The 16,519-nt window shown below is 46.8% G+C and overlaps 1 protein-coding gene across 1 annotated transcript in view; it reads right to left on the bottom strand.

Moving 5' to 3' along the window:
• The window catches only part of LOC132243292 (protein FAM163A-like), an 83,920-nt gene extending 75,117 nt beyond the window's left edge, over positions 1-8,803 (bottom strand). The window contains exon 1 of the mRNA XM_006276820.3: positions 8,717-8,803. The gene's annotated coding sequence lies outside the window, so the exon portion shown is untranslated. The remainder of the gene's footprint in view (positions 1-8,716) is intronic.
• Positions 8,804-16,519: the final 7,716 nt, after the last annotated feature.

The following is a 16,519-nucleotide window of genomic DNA, read 5'->3' as shown; positions in this document are numbered from 1 at the left end:
GGTTATAGACCAGGGGCGGGCAATTATTTTGGGCAGAGGGCCGCTTACTGAGTTTTGGCAAGCCATTGAGGGCCGCATGACAGGCAGCCCAGGGCAGATTAAAATTAATTTTCTAAATTTTTAGGGGCCCCGCAGGCTGGATAGAAAGGCCTGGCGGGCCGCATCCGACCCCCGGGCCGCATTTTGCCCACCCCTGTTATAGACTCTCCATCTTTGGAGGTTTTTAAGACCCAGCTAGACAAAGCCTTGGTTGGGAGGATCTAGTTGGGGATGATCCTGCTTTGAGCAGGGAGTTGAACTAGATGACCTCCTGAGGTCCCTTCCAACCCTAATTTTCTATGATTCTCCACTGCTGATGTGAATGGGTTCAGTTCCACTGAAGTTAACAGAGGCTCTAACCCTTAGAACCAAATGTACATGCATTTGGTACATGACTCCATTGAAGCTATACTAATTTATGCCAGCTAAGGATCTGGCCAACAATTTCTCTATTTTAAATCAGCCTGTCTCTCAAGTACCAGGACTTTTTAATTCCACTTATAGATATATATATAAAACTTCCTTGGATGATTATCAACAATGTATTAAAGCACCTTTTCTGTTAAATTAATACCAAGCTTGAACTGAAGCATTTTCTCCAGAGGAAAAACATTGGGGCATTAATAAGTTCCAGGCTGAGGTTGTTTTGTTTTTTTTCCAAAGCTGCCCAAAAATTGGGACACTATCTTTCATTTAAATGAGACTGGGTAGCCAAAATCCTTCAGCAGCTATAAAATCCATAGCTCAGAGTTTCTGATCCATTTTTTCCCCCGGTATAAACAGCTGCATCTCCACGGACTTCAATTCAGCTCTGCCCACTTCTACCAAGGTTGCATTTGGCCAATACAGTGGAGACTTAGTTAAAAAGGCAGTATCCCCTCTGGTGATGGCCTTCCCCACATCAACGTTTATCACTCTCTAAAACAGGCCTTTTTAAACTCAAGGCACCCCTCAGAGAAATGCCAGCTCTTCATTTTCATTCTTTTTTTGACTACAGAAAAATAATAGAAGTTTTTCTTGCTGCAAAGAACCCAAAAATTACAACTATAGATTTATTTTTTAAATCTCAGGTTTACAAACGTGATTCACAAGATAAACCCAAACAGAGCTCGTGTTGCACAGCACCGTTGAGGGTGCTCTCAAAGCATCCCAGGGGTTTGTGGCACCCTGGCTGAGAACTACTACTTTAAAACAATGTGTTCTAGTCTCTCTCTCGCTCTCTCTCTTTTTTTTTTTTTAATTGCAAGGGGTATGGAACAAGACTGAAAAACAGTTACATTTTGTACTGGTATGTACAAGAGAATCTACTTTTGCCCACAGTGTGCAGGAATAGGTTTAGAAGGGATAGGCAGGGGGTGGGGTGGTAACAGTCTGCTGACTGCTGGGGAGGGAAAAAAAACCCAACAAAACAAACCATCACACAGGAAAGCAAAGACTCTCTTCCTGGGTATGATGCAAAGCCTACGCAGCTGGGACTGTCAACATTATACTGGCATGCTTACTTGGAGTATAAACAGATTTATTATAATGACTAATTCAATGTAATTACATTCACTAAGACATACTCTGAGAACCTCCCACATGCTTAGTGACTACAGTAGTGAGAGCTCCAGATCACCCCAAGAAAAACTGCTACAGAGATCAACTATCCCTTTTAAAATAAAACAAAGGCAAGGGCCAGATCCTATCCTGAGGTTAATGGGTTCTAATGCCTGCCGAAAGAGCATCCCACCTAAGGCACAGGTTATCTTCAGGCTTCTATGAAGCTGCACTGACACACCAAGATCTGGCCCCAGTGTCTGTACAGAGCTTCCCCTTGATTTTTTCTCTCTCATAATGTACAGCCTGGTCAGTGACCAAGAGTCTCTCTTTTGTTATCCAAACACATGAGGGGCTGTTCAGGCTGGCATAGCGCTTGCTGTGTTCTGACTGCCTGGCCAACATTGCTGCTGCTGCTCCTTTTGGGAGCTGTTCTGAGGGAGTTGGGTGAGAGGGGGCAGAGAGTTGTTCCTATCCAGTGGTTGGGCCACATAAGAACGTCCAAGTCTTATTGCTGCAGGTAGCAGATCCAGTTCTTGATGCCTTCATTTTTATTTTAGGCACTGATATGGTTCCCACTGCAACAACACCCGAGTACCTCACAGACTACTGATATATTTACCAGCATCCCACCAGCAGAAGACAAAAGATGAGTTATTATTTTCATTTAGATCAGGAGCCACCAATCTGCAATACAAGTGCCACAAGTAGCACGGGCAGTCTCATTACACGGCACTTGGCAGAGGGAACAGGCAGCATAGCTGCCGATAGATCAGGGAGCAGAAAGCAGAACAACAGATAAGGTGGGGAGCACAGAGGAGGGAACAGAAGACAGAATAGGACTCGGATTGGGCAGGGAAAGAGGTTCAGAGGAGGTTGTGGGGCTAATTTGTGGCAGGGCTGCCAAAAAAAGGTTGGCCTCCACTGATTCAGATTGTTCAGAACAGAGGCACAGGGAGATTTAATGACTTGCTCAGAGTCTGTAGCAGAGCTGGGAATTTACTATACATCCTGTGGGTTTCTGGCTAGCACCACAACCATTAGAGCATCTTCTTGGTTTAACACAAGTGATAAGGCCTGTGCATTTAGCTCCAAAAGTCCCATATTCAGATGTTATTGTTAGTGGAATCAGTTTTACTTCTATACAGCCTAAATTAAATAGGCAAAGGAACAAAAACTGCAGGGGGGGACGTAAATAGCATACCAGATGCAAAATGACTTGGGACCTTCAAACCTGATCTGTGTCAGTATCTGTCACCACTGGTACTGGACAGATTTGACACTGTTACAATGCTGGTTACTCAGGTTGATATTACTTTAAGACATGAGCAACTGGTTCATGTCTCTGCTAACTGTACTGGGTGGTCTTAGCAGTTCTTGACACCTAGGTCAAAAGGGACTGCTGACTCACTGCAGAGGCAAAGTAAGAGCGGTGGAGTTGAACCAACTTGGAAAATGTTCTGTCCCAAGAGCACTCACCAATGACTGTGGAGATTGTGACGTGGACTTCCTTGTCATCATTTTGCAGAAGACTACCAGTCCCACACAGCAAGCACAGACAGTGCCGCTGCACTGTTACCTGGTGCCCATGCAAAATAAAACCCTCACATACAGAAAAGGAGCATTTGATAGCAACCAGCCATAGAAAGACCAAGGTGGTGGTATAAGGAGGAGGAAAACTTTGGGAACAGCGGCCCAGGACCAATCACACCCAATCAAGGGCCTCTGTCTATCACTCACCAGGGTGCTGACGGGCCTTTGGGTCCATCCAGACTCTGCTTCTACAAACTCGCAGGGTGTCATTAGCTAAAAATGCTGCTTATACTCTTAGGCCAGCCTGGAAGCTGAGCTACAACATTACCATGGTCAATGTCACATCTCAGCTCAGTTACTGAACATACAGAAACTAGGGAACAGAAATGAAGCTACAGATTGTCCAAAATATGATGCTCCATCCTCTGATTAAAACATGTCCATGGCAGCAAATTAACACACTTCAGTGTTATATAGAAAGGAGGAATGGCTGAAATGCTCACTCACACTGGGTCATATTCTCAGCTGGTATTACACCATGGAAGCCAAAACAGAGTTATATTGGCAGAGAAATTGACCTTGCCTGCTTACATTACTTTTGCCAGAACAGCCATCCTAGTGATGGGTGTATTACAAATACCAAGGGCATGGTTGTCCACTGTCTCCTCCCCTGTGTGGTCCTTACATTTGTATACCTGAATGTAAAATGCTATCGTCAGTGACCACAGTGATTTGTGATCCAATAACATCTGACATCCACCTTGTACAGGCGTGAACAACTACATGACCTGCAATCAAAACCAGAGTGCCCATTTTCCAATCACTGCACTGCTGTAATTCAGGAGGAAGAGAATTGGGCCCAAAGGAGGTTCTTCATTTTTAAACCTAGAATTTTTCACTAAGATTTCAGTATATCACAAATCTAATAGAGAAATATGTTCAAGAAGTGCTGACCTCCTGCTAAACAAATAGATCTGTTAACTTTTAAAGCCCTTGCTCTTGTTTGATCATTAAAAGAAAAATCATGGCTCAGAAATGGGCTAATCAGGTTTTTCAGTGGGATTTCCATAATAGACACATGTTGGAAAGCTCTTCCCAAAAGGTGTGCTATCCAAGCCTGCCCTGGCTCTGCACCACCCGAATCTCTCCCAGTTCTCATCACTGGCTAGCACCATTCAAGCCAGCCCCAGCTCTGCCCCAGGGTCAAAACTCCCTCCTCAGGTGCCAAGTCAGTCAAACCAATGCTAGATCTAGCTACTATCCTGGCACTTTGGAATGGTTCTGATGTCTGACTGAGTACAATGATGGGAGCTCCCTTAAAGTGACATTAAAAGAGCTGGTACTGGTAAAGAGCGAAAAGTATTTTCCCTGCTTTGTATCCATGTCACCTTTCCTAGTAATGTCATATTACAGCTACCCTCCCAGGCAGGGAGAACTTGATGGGACTGCTCTCTCCAGTGGCCACCAATATCGGCACCAGCCACATGACTGTCTGGCAAGTGATGCAAGGCACTCATTCCATCCCTGCTGCTCAGAGCCCAAGTCTATTCTCATATCACATAGATTTAATTCCCTCAACTTCAGTAAACTTACTGCAAGTTTACACTGATATACATAAGCAGGGAATCAGGTACTTAGAATGCAACCCTGCTTCCCCAATTAACAGCCATGAAAAAATGGCTTTTTCATATTTGTATGTGTAGTAATATGTTCCATGTAGGCAGCTATTGTATCACATCCTGGGCACTGAAGAGGGCCTTTGGCCTTGTTAGTATATGATACCAGAACTGCACACTGCTTTAAGTTAATGTGGGCAGAGGCATAGTGATTTCCTGCAGCACCCAGGGCACTGGTGTGAGCATGGGAGATTATGCTGCCCACTCAAACTGGGAGAGTGGAGCTGAATGAAGCCAAATCTTATCTGAGAGGGCTCTCCTGGAGTAGCAGCTGCTATTGCTACAGCTTCTCTTGCAGCAGCTCAAGCCTGTGCTGCTACAACTCAGAAACAAGCAGTACTACAGGCTCCCCAAGGGCTCCTCTTCCTGCCCGCACTTTCAAGGCATAGGGCTGCATCTCCTGTGGCAAAGCTTCCTGGGGGAGGGTGGTGCCTTTCACCCTCCAGCCCCCAGAGACATTGCTGGGTGTGGGGTCTGCACCCGCCAGGCTCCTATGGCTGGGTAGTGAAGAGCTGTACTTGCTGTTGCAAAGATTCATGGTAAGATGGGGCCATATTTTTTGCCCACTTTAGGTTTGTGCTCTACTTGCCTCCCTCCCTAGTTAAGATATAGAATATGACACAGCATGGGGCAGATCCTATTCTACCTAGTTAGCATCTAAGCATAATCCTAGTCTACCTTCCTTGAGGCCTGGAAAAGTGTAAAGGCAAAAGCTGGAAAGGGGGTGTCCTCTTCCTCCTCAGTGAGGAGGCTCTGCACCATCCAGCGTTAAGCACCCCAGTCTTAAGCATTAGCAACTGGTAGGAATAACCAGTCACTAGAGTGAGTGAGGGGGACTACAGTTTAGCTCTGTACAAGCAATAGACAAGATACAAATCAATCTTAAAAGATGAAAGTTACATCTCCAGCACTTAGATGCATGTAGAAGAAGCCCAAGAAAAACATTCATGCTGGGAGAAGGAGGTTTACAGTGAAATGACACTTTTTTTTTCTTGTTGATGTAACCACGAATGAAGCAACAGCCTGCATAATCACCACACATTCACAAAGACTACCTGCCTCTCAAGAAGCCAATACCATCCTTCTATAAATGTATACCACACACCTTACAGATTTTGGCCTAGTGGAATGAAATATGTTCCACAAAAACTCCTCACATTTCCAGCAAATGAAGCATGAAACATACTTTCAAGAAAAAGGCAGTATTGGAGCTACAGTAAATATTTCATTTCTGTAGCAAAACAGTGATGTGAAAGGTCAATGTCTCCAACCGTGAACAGCTCAGGGAGGAAATGGAGGATCTCAATTTCTGCTCTTCTAGCAGATGTGCAGAAAAGGAAATCAGATTGGGGTGAGGAGATGAGAAAATGGATGGGGGAGGGGGGTGGGATTGTGTTCCTATTATTCCCTCTCTAATCATATCTACATTCACTTAGTGGTGACTGACTGCCCTAGTGACTGCTGTCCTGGTTTTATTCACAAAACAGAGAAACAAAAGGGCAGTGGCCATTTTATTTTTATGTCACTTGTTAACAAAATGACTGTGCTTGGGTCACAAGCAGGGTTTCTATCGATCATGTTGAAGTTAGGGATCCTTTTCCTGTACAGGAGAGAATTGTCATGCCATCCTTAGCAGCCTTAAAGCTAGGGAAGAGTTCACTGGCTGGTTTGTGAAGGATTGCCTAAAGAATTTCAAAAGGGAGGGAGACCCAAGTATAGCTAGCGTCATCCTTTCTTTGTTAATGACTGACTTCTATCAGTCAGTCATATAACCAGAGAAATGTAGGCCTGGAAGGGACCTCAAGAGATCATCTCCCTGCACTGTGGGAGGATCAAATTTACCTAGACCACCTCAACAGATCTTTGCCTAATCTGTTCTTAAATACCTTCAGCAAAGGGAATTTCAAAGTGTTCAGTACCCTTGTATTGCTTGGATTCCCCTTCTGGCCAGCTCAACCTATTTCTGTTCAAAGTAATTTAAATATGATTCTAATGGTTTCAAAGAAACAGAGAGTTTGCTAGGTCTCAGGTTAGCCTTTACCAGACTTAGTGTTATACCCCAAATTGTTACAAGGTGAGACATCTGAGATGGGTCATTTTCTTGGAATAGGGAGGAGTGTGGCCAACAAAACCACATGGGCATCACATTGAAGATCTTGCTGCAGGAAATAAGTTGCAAACAAGACGGGCTCCACACTCCTCTGGCTGTTTATGAGTGCCAATTATCATCTCTAATAAAACAAGGGAGTTGATCCTGCTCTGGCCTCCACCACTGGGAACATGCAACTGGAAAAATGAGACCAAGAGACGAATCAGACCTGTTGTCTCATTTATTCATTGCCATTAGCTTCAGAAACAGTACTCTCCCTCAGTTACCATACCCTTTGGCATTTCAACAAGTGAACACCCTTCCTATCTAATGACTTTATTACACTTCCTAAATCACTGCCCAGTTTTGTTCAGCTAACTGTTCTGAGACTCTATTAATGCTCATTAAACTAAAAGCCCAGTTCCTGAGCCGTCCCAATATTGACGCATCAAAACTGTTCCAAACAGCATTACATTTAAACAACACAACTCAGGCAGACATTTGTGGGGAGGTAAAAAAGAAATCCAATAACAGACCTCTCCCTGCACGGATGGAATATTCCACAGTATATTTGGAAGTCTGCACAACATACAAAAAGAATCAGTATCACAGAGGAAATCCAGCTGAAATGCTAAATGTTACGAGGTGCCCTTTTGCAGGGGACAGCAATTCAAGCCTCTGGAATAATCTCAGGGGAAAAAACCCCACAAATAATATTGTGGTCATTCAGGCTGTAGAGATTTCAGTGATCAAGCTAAGCTGCCCCCTAAGGAGAACGTAGCTCTCCTTTCTAATTATGGATGGGCAGCGAGAGATAAAACAGAGATCCTTAGGAATAAACAAAGGGATAGGATTTCCTAAATTTCAGCAAATGAGGCCATTATTCTGTTGTAGGTATTTGGCAGCAAGGCTGGGGATATATTGAACAACTGTGTCCTTGCGGTAACGAGCACCCGGTGTATAAAGGCCTGGACTCCTTCCAAGGAAACCATAGAAGCAGCATCACTTGGGACTTTAGAAACTTAGGTGGAGGTAGAACACTAGAAAGCGCACTAGAGGGAACCACCCTGCACTGCCACCGGGCTGGCCTTGCTCGCTCCCTCCCTGTCCTTCCTTCCACATCTCCTCAAGGAAGGGAGACCGGGCGATGCTCATTTTAAAAACTGAGCTGGGTGAGAAGCTGGATGGCCAAACCCTGAACAGGAGGCTCTGGCTAGGAACTGGAGGCTCTCTGTTGGAGGATGGCCCTCATTCCTCGCACCCCACCCCACACAGCACACACAGATGCACACACACAGGCACACTCTCTCTCACACAGGGACACAGGCATGGGGTTCTCTAAAAGGAAACCTCTAGGGCAGGTGAAAGGAAAACCAGCACTGGAAATAACACCATAAACACAACACACACCTCTCCTGCCCGCAGTCAACCCCACATTCCCTGGCTCCGTTTCCCCGAGTTTTGGGCTCAGAGCCCTGCTTTCCTTCCTCTGCCGCGAGCAACCCGTGCGAGCTCTACCCTGGGCGCGCAAACCCCAAGCGGGCGGCGGGAGCGAGGTGCCAGCTGGACGGCTGAAGTGCCCCGGCCGGAGGCAGAGGCGGGGACCAGCCCCCGCGGGCCTCCGCGCCCTCCCGGCCGGGAGCGAGGCGGAGCGGGGCGGCTCCGCGCGGGAACCCCGCTGGTCCTGGAGCCCAGGCGGAGGCGACCCCGACTCCCGCGCGTTTTTTGTCTCGTGGCTGGAGCGAGGGGGAAAGGAAAGCCCGCTGGAAGGGCCAGGACTGCGGCCGGGAGCACCGAGCAGGATCCCCCACCCACGCAACCCGGGCGAGTCGGCACTTACCTGGGCAGCGCCCCCCGGCTGGCCGGCAGCGGGAGCGGCGCAAGAGGAGCGCGGTGCGGCCGCTGCTGCTCCGGGAGCCTGGCGCGGGCGGGCGGGGCCGGGCCGGGCGCTGTCCGCGGTGCTGAAGCGCTTCTCTCCCCAGTCACAAGGCGCAAGGGGCTTCCCCGGGTCAGCGCCGCCCCGGGCTCCCGGCGCGGAGCCTCCCCCAGGCGCGGGTGGGCGGGAGCGAGGAGGGCGCGCCTCGCCTCTCCAGCTTCTCGGCCTCAGAAGCGGCCCTGCCTCTGCCCCTGCCGCCCGCAGACATGCTGACACCTCCTCACAGAAGCGGGACGCTGGCCGCGGGGTCTCCCCGCTTTACCTGTGGCAGGTGTTGTGGCAGGGCTGAGGCAGAGCTGAGGGAGTGCAGGGGGTGGTTTGGATCGGGACGGTCCTGCCTCAGGCAGGGGGTGGCTTAGATGGCCTCTGGAAGTCCTTCCAGCTGGACTTCTCCACGATCCAACCCACCACAGTGCCACTGGCTGCATGTACAATAAATCCTCCACTCTTCCCTTTCCTCTGGCGTTGAATGCAACTGTCACATGCCATAGTTTGGCCTGGATGAGCCAACACAGGCACACATAGGTGCACACATTTCTTTTAATTACATTTTCCATATTCCAAGTCAAATTAGCTCAAACTAATTCCAAATCCAAGAGTCCAGATCCTGTGGCCCTACTACTGGCAAACATCCTGCATTCCCATCTGGGGCTTCAGATGGTCCCAAAACACTTGGTGGGCATCCTCAGCTGCAAGACCCCAGGGGCAAGTCAGGGAGGAGTCTCCCATTTCCATAAAGTGGGCTTAAAACCAAAACCTTCCCGCTCCAGCAGCTAAGTGGGAGGTTTACTATACATTACCTTGGCAGGTACTATCATTGTGCCAGGAGAGCAGTCTTCCCTCGTGCAGCTAGGAAAACTGTCTCCGTGCTCACAGCATTTCACTTGCCAGGTAAGCATAGACTATACTTGATCTGAGCCTTCAAGAGCTGTGGACACACACACACACACACACACACACACACACACACACACACACACACACACGGTTCTCTAAAAGGAGAGCTCTAAGTCAAGTGAAAGGAAAACTAGCACTGGAAATAACACCATAAACACATCTCCCCTGTCCACAGTTAACTCCCCATTCCCTGCCTCTGTTTCCTTGAGCTCTGGGCTTACAAGTCCTCCTTTCCTTTCCCTGCCCTGAACAAAATTCACAAGCTCTACACTGTGCATGCAAAACCCAAGTGGACTGCAAAAGCAAGCCATGAGTTTGCTGGCTGAAAGGCCTTGGAGAGAGGGCAGAATCAACAGGATGCTGGATTGGCAGAGCTGAGGTCTGGTTCCAGCTGTGCAATTCTGGACAAGCCACTGGCTCCTCTTTCTCCATCTATAAAATGCCAATAATGCTTATTTGCCTTTGATCATGCCATTCAATGCCTAGCTGGAAGGCACCACACACAAATGAATAATGTTAATCAGAGAAGATAACACCTATTTTGCCCATAATTCCTTTTTTTCCCCCCTTGTCTTCCCTTTGCCAATAGCTAAGGCTTCTGGCTCTTAGCATTCAGAATCTCGTTGACCCTGCTAGAATATATAATATAATTTCTAGACTACATACCCATTGCCAAGGGACTGATAGTGCTATCACAAATTCAGCATTGTGACTTCACTCTAGAATCAGAAAGCATCAATGAGCTGTGAAGGAATAGATATTAGTTTGAATGCTAATAGCTTTGTGAGGTATCAAAAGTACAAGAGAAATTACTTAACACAAATGAGATAAGTGGATTTGTCCAGATATTTATTTAATCCTTATCCCTCTTGTAGGCTTCTTAAAGAGCATCACACACATATCCATGTGATTCGTATTATTATGCCCATTTTAACAGACCAATCCTCATTATGAACTCCAGTGCATCCAATAGTAATAAATATAATGAAGAACTGTTCTGAGAAAATGTATTTGCAGAATGTGTGTGCAGATCCTGACACAGAGACATGTTCCTTGAACTTTGCTTCTATGTTACCAAGTGGATTGATGCGAATAGTAATAAATACAAAACTAACCTCCAGTCAGAATACCTGGGGCCCCAAGAAAGTCTTTTTCCTATGATGCTCAGACCAGGAAGTGATGGGCATTCCAGTAGCCATTTTCCAATACAATGAGAATACAGTGAAACAGACCACATTGACCATCTTCAAGCCAGAATTTAGCCAAGAATAAAGAGGCAATATGTTCTTGGAAACAGTGCCACTGGGATCACAAGAACCTAGAAAGTCAACTCAGTCAAGATCCCTTCAAAGGACAAAAGACAAGCAAGACAAAATGACAACTTCATGCTGAAGTACTGGGTCAGTACTAATGCAGAAGGAAGGATACCACCTATCATTCAGGAGCATCCTTCCAGCTTTCCCTGGGAGGTCTTCCATCTAATTTTTTTGGAAACCTCTCCCTAATTCCTCCTTAGCCAGGAGGAAATCTAACCAGATCCTGACTCAAGGTAGAAGTGCACATAGTAAGAGAAGTCTCATTCACATTTTATATGAAGGCAGTTCTCCTTGGTCAGAGCAGTGGGAACCATCTGTTGCCCCCACTCTGTCAGCAGCAGGCACTTAAATCCTGTTGGGCAAGAGTCATCCCTGCTGATACACAGTCCATTAGATCCCCCATGAGTGTAGAAGAAGTGGGAGTGGGCTTCTGGAAAGAGTGGAAAAATGGGAAGTTGCAGCAGAGAAACCCTAGAATCACCCTATTCTGGAGGAAGTATAATAGGACCCTGCCTCTCCTTCTGGTAGCCCCACTGATCTTGTCTCTCAGTCTGGCTTCCCAGGGGACCACCCTGTGCTCACCTGCCTTGCTCAAAATAAATACAAGTTTGGGAGGCTGCCCTCAGAATACCAAAGGGAGCCTCGGGGTGTTTCACTCCACCCTGCTTGTCAGTGGGCAGGCTTGGGCTGGCCCAGCACTTTAATTCTATTGCTTGAGCAAGGCATTTATTTCTATAGCTGGCATCAGCCTGAACACCCTCACTACAGCCCACCTTTCTCTAGCCCCCTTTACTAACAGAGAGATTTCAGGGCTACTACACTCAGAAAACTCCCCTCCTCTCCCCCTCCTTCTCCATCATGTACAAAGTGGCTGAGGGATATATGAGCTGTCTGGCCAATTTCCTGCCGGGCCAGGCCAAGACAGTTGCCAAAATGGCAACCCTGAAAAACTACAGAAACCAGCCAACAGGGGCCAATTCTGACAACATCCTTCAACTCTTCCACTTCTTGGTCCAGTTGCATATCATATTTGAACTTGGACACTTCACTTTTTAACATAATATGAACCAGCTTGTGGCACACTGGGCTATTGAGGAGGAACTCTACAAGGTGTAAGACAGACAGCTAGTCCTAAATATGCAACTCCCAAGAAGAGTATAGAGGTGAGGTGGGATATAATCTCTGGTGATGCATTGTACTGCTGACATATGTTTCACGATCAGCCTCTGGGAAAGCTATGCATTTTTGTACTTTCACCTTTTAAAAATATATGTTTTTGTAATAAAGGGTTAAAGAACCAATTCTCTTTCAGGATCTGCAGTCTCCACCCCCCTGAGATCTCAGGGCCTGTAGACTCCATACTCATGCTTAGTCTTCTTGGGCCTTATGCTGCCCCCCCCACACACACACTCAGAGCCAAGAGCCCTGCTACAGGTCTTACACTTCAGGCTGGGAGCCTAGAAACCACTCCCCCAACACACATGGGGCTGGGCACCCTCAGCCCCATAACTCAATCCACACCCTCTCTCTGGGTGTCTTCAGCGTCTTCCCATCTCCTCTGGAGCCACCCCCTGCCTTACAATTTAAATTAACAAACATGGTATAAACCAACTTATCTTCATTTAAAACTCCCACTCTCCTACAGACCTCCATCTCCTCCCAGAATTAGGACCAGAGTGAATAGAGCCTGACCTGGTCCCACCTCTTCAAGTCACTACGTTCCACTTCCCTAACAGGACACAGGGGTTTCTCTTTAGTAATTAGCAGGCTTATTGCTTTGGAGCCTCCTCTCTACAAGCTGCATTCGCTCTGCTTCAGTAACAGCAGTTACAGTCCTGTTACAGAGACAGAGCTTAGGTCAAGGGATAACTTTGTACTAAATTACTTGCCCATAGAACATAGCTAACAAAGAGTTTAAGTTGTCCAGAACAGTCTTACCCCCTTTCACAGTGTGGATAATAGTTACATTTCAAGCTCTATAAAGCAGGACATAAAGAGTTTCTACATGCCACCCTTGTAAAACACCCCTGACCAAGCCCTTTGTATAAGAGGTGCCATAATAAGCAGCCATGGGAAGGTACTTTTGTGTTTTGTTCCACAGCTCTAAATACCAGGGCATGTGCCCCAGTTGCCATTTACAGTGTTAGATGTAGCTGTATTGAATGGTAGAGGGACTGGAGGCTCTACCTGTCACACCAATAGGAGACATGAATGGGTTCCTGCTACACCTACTTCCTGCAGTTGTAAAAGACTGTGTGAAGAACAAGGCAGCAAAGAACATGTGTATGCAAACTATGTTTAAACCACAGTAAGACCCCTTGCAGTATTATATCCTTCATCATCTCCTGTGCTCTGATTTACAAAATGGGGAGTGATGTTACTGTGATGTTAGCCAGATATTATTTAATAAGCATCTGTTCCAACTCTCTCTTCTGCTTACAGATGTTAAAAAAAAACCCCAAAAACTTGTGCTTTACCAGAAGAAGCAGCTCATTAGGTTGACCCAACTCTGCAGTGTCTATATGGTTCAGACACTTAGTGGGGCTTTTTGGTGCTCTCATCTAATAGTTGATTCAGTCAGTTTTAGATAAAAGCACAAAAAAGCCCCACTAAACCACCCAGTCTATACAGGCATTGGGTGAGCCAGGTCCAACTAACACAATGGGCATGTGTTGGGCTCAGCAAGGGAGCACACCATGTTTGGGGGAGTGGGGGTTAATGAAAAAAAACAAAACAAAAGAGTGCTTTACCAGAAGAGGAAGGAGGTTACTTTGACTCAGCACCCCAGAACCTGTATAGATCAGGTGCTTCAGCATTGCTTTTCAGCACTTTTATCTAATAGCTCAGTGGTCACGAAACAATAGATCATGATTGACTGGTCAATCGTAGAGCCTCTGCCAGTTGATCTGAGACTGGGGGGATTGAGCATGTGCAAGCATGTGAGTGCGTGACCCCCCACCCCAAGCCCAGGAGGTCAGCCCGTGGGGAAGGGAAGGGCGGGGGCCAGATTGAAGCCCCCACAGTGAGGGAGGGAGTGGGGTATGGGCACAGGCAGGAGCAGGGGCTGAGGTGAGTGGAGCCCCAACTGGATCAGGTGGTGGGAGGGTCGGACCCCAGGTGGCTTGTCCAGAGTCATGGGGGGCTCCTGCCACTGTGCGCACCCTGGCAGAGACCCAGGAGGTATGTGCCTCCCCAATTTGTGCATGGGGTGGAGGCAGCTGCTGCTGCGTGCTGAGCTTTGCACCTCAAGCCCCACTGCAGCTGGCCCGGGAGTGGCCCAACACCAGGTGTGTCCTACTGCTGGGCTGAGCCTCACCCCCTGCCACCCAGTGGCCGGATGTGCATGGTTTTGGGCCCCGACCCAGCCAGGTGCTAAGACGATCAGCTCATCCAGAGGCATGTGGGGGGAGGGGCTCTCACCGCTGCGCGTACCCCGGCAGAGGCCTGCAGGGCACATGCCCCCCCCATCTGTGCGCAGGACAGAGGTGGCTGCTGCTGTGCTCTGTGCTTTGCACCCTGAGCCCCAATACAGCTACCCTGGGAGTGGCACAATATCACGTGCATCCTGCCACTGGGGAGGCAGGCGGAGAGGCCCAGCCCAATGGCAGGACACAATGGCATTGCACCGCTCCCAGGCCAGCTGTAGCAGGGCTCAAGGCACAAAGTGCAGTGGCAGCTTCCTCCACCCCGTTCATAGAGAGGGGACCATGTGCCTCCTGGGCCTTCACAGGGCTGCGCACAGTGGTGGGAGCCCATTGCCTCACACCTAGACAAGCCGTCCAAGCTCCAATCCTCCCACCACCTGGCCTGGCTGGGGCCCTACTCACCCCTTCTCTTGCCTCTGCCCCACTCCCTCCCCCATCATGAGGGCCTGGCTTGGCTGGGGGGGTGGGGTGGCATACAGTAGATCCTGGGTTGAAATTTAATTTAAAAAGTGATCTGGTACTTAAAAAGGTTGGAGATCACCTTTTTCAATCAGCTATTAGATACAAGAGCCAAAAAGCTATTAGATAGATACAAGAGCCAAAAAGCCCCACTGAAGCACCCAATCTATACAGATTTTGGGCAAGCTGGGTCAAACTAACACAATGCCTCTTCTGGACATGCACTGTTCCCTACATAGGGGCACGCCAAGCTGAAAGTAAAGTAGTGTTTTGTATTGTTTTTTCATGTCTGTAAGCAGCCTAATTTAATGGTCACACTTGTTGCTAAAACTTCTATCCAGACCCAGCTGGCATCACCTGGCCTATGTAATAATTCTAGCAGGATAAATCCTTACAGTTGGAATTCTCTACTATTCTTGCAGAGGAAGAAATGGCAAAATGGTAGTGTTTTATACTCATTTTCTATTGGTGTAAATGAGTTGCCAACACTCATGAATTTATCATAAGTCTTATGATAGTTGGTGTTTCTCCTAAAACACCAACTACTGAAATCACAATTCCTGGAGAATGGCAGGTTTCATTAAACAAAAACAAAAAATGGCAACAACAACCACCCCCACCCCTAAAAAGGTACAAATCTAGCCCTCTTGGTTGCTGAAAAATAAGCTTGAGAATATAAACCCTAGCAGCTCCACTATAAGAAACAAAATAAAAGGAACTTAAACATTATTTTAAAATACAATAATTTTTAAGCAAATGTCACAATTTTATGAACCCGATTTACAATTTCTGAATGTTAGTATTAGTGGTACCCTTAATGATAGGACCATGTGCAATTTGACCCAAGGTATTTTTAAAAGGTAGAATACTGGTTTATTTTACCTTACTGTTTCCCTTAAGAGAACTTCATTCCCTTTTCAGAGGCACTTTCCCAACATTCCTTTAAGGTCTTTATTGGACCTAAATTCATTTTACAGGTTCAATTTACTTGCCAACATTTATATACTTTGTTTCCTTTCTGGAAGTGCATTCAGATTCAGTATTGAAACTAGACCAACTGTACTGTAAGTAAAGTACCAGGGTAATTGACCACTTTCACTTCATAGTGCTCTTATTTTAATACAGTATCTTAATCCTGCCAAGTACTAAGCACTTTAGCACTGATCCAGCAAACCCTTGAGTATCTATTTAATTCCAAAGCCTGCGATTACTTCTACTTCCTTCACCCTCCAGGACTGAGTGTTACTTTAAATTCCAATTGCCAAATCAAGAGCAAGTCTTTATAAAGGGGGATATGGCAAAATGCCACATTTATTGATTACATGAATTAGACATAGAGGTTTGGACACACCACTCATATAGACACACACAGATTATCATGCACATCATTATACACAAATACACACAAACACAAAACAACCATTCCATTCAGACATAGTTACCAGCAGCACTTGTTCAAAAGTAGCACTGGGCCTTATTGAGAGAGAGAAAGATCTTGGAGATCGCAGCTTGGAGCGGGGTGGACAGATGCATCTGTGCTCCAGAGAAACAGCAGTTGAGAGAGAGGTTCACCCAACTTGGCATTTTTTAAGTCCTCCTTTATAGGAATT

This window comes from Alligator mississippiensis, chromosome 5 (genome assembly GCF_030867095.1).
Source record: "Alligator mississippiensis isolate rAllMis1 chromosome 5, rAllMis1, whole genome shotgun sequence".
Lineage (NCBI taxonomy): Eukaryota > Metazoa > Chordata > Crocodylia > Alligatoridae > Alligator > Alligator mississippiensis.
This window is presented reverse-complemented; position numbering and strand designations above follow the sequence as displayed.